Raw genomic sequence first — 4,860 nt, forward strand, 5'->3', positions numbered from 1 at the left:
TCATTCAGCTTATGCCATTCAACCTTATTGTAAAATCCATCAATATTTATGAGCATTATCCTGGAGATAAAGTATCTCTGAAAGTTACTGCACAGTGAACAGGCAAGCCTTGATTCAAAGACAATTTCTAAAGAGAGCTTACACATTCAAACACTTTTCTTTACACCAAAATACTTCAGGAAGATCTGTTGGCTGCTGGTTCTCTTGGTATATGAAGCCAAAGAGAGAAAAGCACATTAAGCTTTCTATTCATGCACAGGATGACTTCCAGTCTTAACTTTTGTGTGCTTCAGCCCACAGCTCTGCATCATGGAATAATCACAGAATGGTTTGAGTTGGAAGAGACCCAAAAGCCCACCCTGTTCCACCCCCTGCCATGGGCAGGACACCTTCCACTATCTCAGGTTGCTCCAAGGCCCTTCCAACCTGGCCTTGGACACTTCCAGGGATCCAGGGGCAGCCACAGCTTCTCTGGGAGCCCTGTGCCAGGGCCTCACCACCCTCACAGTAAGGATTTCTTCCCAATCTACCCTCCTTTCATTTTGAGATGAAACCTTATATATGAACAACTGAGGGAGCTGGGGGTGCTCACCTGGAGAAAAGGCGACTCAGGGGTGCCCTCATCACTCTGCACAGCTCCTGAAAGATGCCTGTGCTCAGCTGGGGCTGGGCTCTTTCTCCAGGCAGCACTGACAGAACCAGAGCACACAGCCTCAACCTGCACCAAGGGAAATATAGGATTTTAGGAAAAAGTTTTTCACAGAAAGGGTGATAATGTTCTGGAATGGCTGCCTGGGCAGGTGGTGGAGTCACCATCCCTGGGTGTGTTTAACAAAGCCTGGATGTGGCACTGGGTGCCAGGGTTTAGCTGAGGTGTTGGGGCTGGGTTGGACTGGATGATCTTGGAGGTCTCCTCCAACCCAAACATTCTGTGATTCTGTCAATTCTATGAATCAATGACTTCTGTACATAGTCAATTTATTAGTGATTATGGTACTCATTAGAATAAAAGGAACCACATAAACACAACTAATTTTTAAAGAAGAAAATATTTTTCTTTCAAATTAATTCTACTTATTTCTTTTAAAAAAATTAAAACCAATGAGAACTGAAATTGCATTATTCAGCCACAGGACTAGTTGATCTAGATTATAAATGTTCAGTACTTTCAAGGGACACATATTCCCTTTGGTTACTCTCTACTGAATTTCCTTCATATGTGAAATCTACTTTGAAGAGACCCTGGCCCTAGAGAACACTAGGCAATGTGCTTGGTGGGAAAGTGTCATATATCAAGTAATAGGAAGTAATGGCATTAATTCCTTCAACAAGCTGAAAAGGAGAATGCAAATCAAAGAGCAACCATGGCTTCTTCCAAGAGGAGGAAATCTGAGTGCGCTGAGGACATTTGAAAATCAGCCCTGTCATATCCTACTTCACAGAGCTCTCTATCAAATCATGCTTCCCATTGCATAGTACCTTAAGACTCCTGGGATTCTTTATTGAATCAAAGGCATTATGACCAGATCCTTGTGGGTGTCTGTCCAATGGGGCACAGCTGAAGAGATTTTTCAGAAGTATCTGCATCTTTCTGTATGACAGAAGGAGCAATATTAAAGTGCTGACAAACATGGATATCTCCCTGCTTTCTTTCATCTTTCTAGATCCCTATATCTATCTTCAGGCACCCAAACCTACTGATAATTCAGGTCATTTGCAATTTCAAGAAAACAACATAATAGACAATATCCCTGTGTGCTGTAACTACAAAGATACAGGCACAGAGCTAAATTCCATTCATCCTCAAGTACAGGTCACCCAGACAAAACGCAGCATAAATTGCATGGCACAAACTCTGCTGATCTATTTATCTGTGAAGCAGAACTTATAATTTGTGGCCCAAAGAGAAAGACAAAAAAAGAAAAAAAAATCACAGCACAAAAAACCCAACCAACCAACCAACCAACCAACCAACAAAAAGAAAAAACAAAACAAAACAAACAAACAAAAAACCCCCAAACAAACAAAAAAAACCAAAGCAAAGCAAAGCAAACATCAAAGTATCTTACAAGTAGATGAAAATGTTGGCAATTTACAATTATATAATATGTCATGCAAAATGCAAATAATGCTGAAGAAAAACTTCTTTGGCACAAGTCATTAGAGAACCACAGCCTCATGAATCAAAGCCAGGGCTCTTCTTGCAGGCAAGAACAATTTCAGATTTTCCTGGCCGTCCTTTTTCCAAACAAATAGCTGTGAAATTCCTACTTCCACAACTTCAGATACTGTTGGATCTATGTCAGCAGTAGAAGGTTGTTTTTATATTTTCTTTTACAGAGGCTGGACCATATAAAAATCCCTTTGAAAAAAAAAAACAAGACCAAAACCCACATGAAGTGTTGATTCCACCTTGCCAATATATCATCTGGTAGAGCTCATCCAACCTGAGTAAGCATGTCAGAGCTAAGCCATGCCAAGTAGTAGCTGGCACAGTTTTCTACCCTCCAGAGCAAGAATTAAACAAGGACCAAGTTTTTTAACTCCTCAAGTTTTCAGTTTTGCTGCAGCTCTGCTTGCCGGGCAGACAAACTATGCTTGGCCCCTCAAAAATGTTTAACACCACTTCCATCAACTGTCCCCATGGTTTGATTAGTGGTATTTAAAGGTCTTTTGCACTTTTACAAACTTAAAAAATATATTTCTTATTGTCAAATTGAGATGAAAATTATACAAACTCACCATTTTTATTACACATTCCCAATTTTCTGTGACCTTGCACTGTGAAGATGACAGACAGCTCTGTGTGCTAGGCTGGTCAATAATAGCTCTGGAAACTGAAAAATCAGTCTTAGGAAAGATCAAGTCTGATCTTAAGAAAGAAAACCTTCACATATACTTGAATCTACATTCAGAGGGTGAGACCTCCCCTGCTACACCAAATACCCCAAGTTTTGTATTAAAATGTCAATAACCCCAGTGAAAATCATGGCAGAGAAGGAAGAGTTAAGTGCAGCTCAATAAATATTATTATCCCCAGCAGGAGGAAGGAAGGACCAAACGTCACCTTGGCCAACAGCAGCTCCTGGTCCAGAATGGCTCAATTTCAGTCGGAGCTGCTGGTGACGCAAATTAATAAGGAGATGAATGAGTTGGCTGCTGTCAAAGGGTTGGCTTGTTTGTCAGCATGAATGCCTCGTAAGATTAAAAGATCTCATCCCCTCTAAAGGCAGGAACTTTGTTATTATGAGTTACAGAAAGCACATGAGATCCCTTTCATTTTAATATAATACTCTGTTAATTCATAATGAAGGATTCAGTTGATACACACACAGTTCAGCTTTTGATGTGCTGTTGAACATTATCTTCTGCTGCTGTTCATTTCTTCTTTTGTTGTGAAAAGAATAAATCCTGTATATCTGCTCAATCCTGCTCATCTTTATAGTCTTTTTTTGTTGTTGTTGGTTTTCTTTTTGGTTTTTCACGTTTTTTTTTTTTGTTGTTGTTGTTTTTTGGGCTTTTTCTTTTGGTCTGGTTTTGGGGTTTTTTTTTTGTTTGTTTGGGAGGTTTTTTTTGTTTTGTTTTTTAATTCTATCACATATATTTATAGTGAATATTAAAAAAACATATATATCTTACTCCCTTGCCCCAAAGCTTTCATTTAGTTTCATGACTCTGTTTCCTGTCTTGCATAAACATCAAACAGTTTATCTGTGAAGACAGTGGCTCATCAAAATCACTTGGAGTAATTTCAATTTCACACTGATCACTCAGATCTGAAACCTCTCCAAGCAGAGATTTTCATCATAACAGAAAATTTGGTCTCCTGTTGGGGTTGTTGATATTTCAGCTCTGTCTCTTGTTAGTTCTTGGAATAGCTGTGTCATGGGGGCTTACCTACAAAATTGAATTGATTGCAACAATGATTCAGGATTAAATAAGATTATTGCATTTCCTTCCAAGTAACATTTTTTCTCCCTTTTTTCCATTTTTATTTTTTTCCTCTCTCTTCACTTGTACTTCAAAACCTGGCCATTTTGAACAGTATAAATTCAGTTCCTGGTTTTGTCCCACCTTTCCACTGCTTTTTTTGCCCCTTTCCTGATGTAGTTTTTCTGTTATTAATTCTCTTGCAGTTGCACCTGGAGTCTTCAATCATGGGAGTGGTGGTGACAGGCAGTGCACAGGTTGTGAAGCATCCCCACAGTTCTCCAATTCAAAAACAAAGGTACAGAAAATGCAGCAGAAAGACAAAAAGGCATTTCTGGAAATCTATGAATGTGTCTCAGCTATTCTGATTTTTCTGGTCATGCTCTGTTCATGGTTTTTGACTGTATTATTGTCCATACACTGATTTGAAAATGTCTTCTGCAGACTGTGAGATCACTGACAGAGATGAAACCTGGTTCTTTGCATATTTGGAGCCATCATAAGAATAAAAATCATTAGTTATACATAGAACACAGTAACTAAGGTGACTAAATTTTGTGATAAGAAAATATTTACTCCTTTCAACTAACTCTGTAAAACTACCCCGAGCCAATTCAATACATGATTGTGAAGTCATTCTTCACAGATTTTCTTCATAATGGAAGAATATTAAATGTTTTAGGTGTTATGTACATAAATTCAACTTTTCTTCATATTTTTTAGAAGTACTTTTGGTTAGCCTAAAACCCTTTGGGCATGTTTTCAAAAAGACACATGTTGCATACTATGGTAATGAATGATCTGAAACAGACTGTGATGTTTAGGTCACCAGAAAGATGAATTGTTTTGAGCAATCTCAATGATGCTATTTTTTTTAAAAAAGAAGCAGATCCTGGATACCATGCATGAATATTAATTTCTCTTCTGAAT

General features: G+C 38.5%; 1 long non-coding RNA gene across 1 annotated transcript; it reads right to left on the minus strand.

Annotated features, from left to right (window-relative positions):
• Positions 1–590: 590 nt before the first annotated feature.
• On the minus strand, positions 591–2,924 carry LOC135300139 (uncharacterized). Its single transcript, XR_010362023.1, has 3 exons — positions 2,743–2,924; positions 1,480–1,591; positions 591–718 (listed from the first exon to the last, which is right to left on the minus strand). It is a non-coding gene; the product is annotated as an uncharacterized LOC135300139 (long non-coding RNA).
• Positions 2,925–4,860: the final 1,936 nt, after the last annotated feature.

The sequence above is a fragment of the Passer domesticus genome, chromosome 4 (assembly GCF_036417665.1).
Source record: "Passer domesticus isolate bPasDom1 chromosome 4, bPasDom1.hap1, whole genome shotgun sequence".
NCBI classification, from domain to species: domain Eukaryota; kingdom Metazoa; phylum Chordata; class Aves; order Passeriformes; family Passeridae; genus Passer; species Passer domesticus.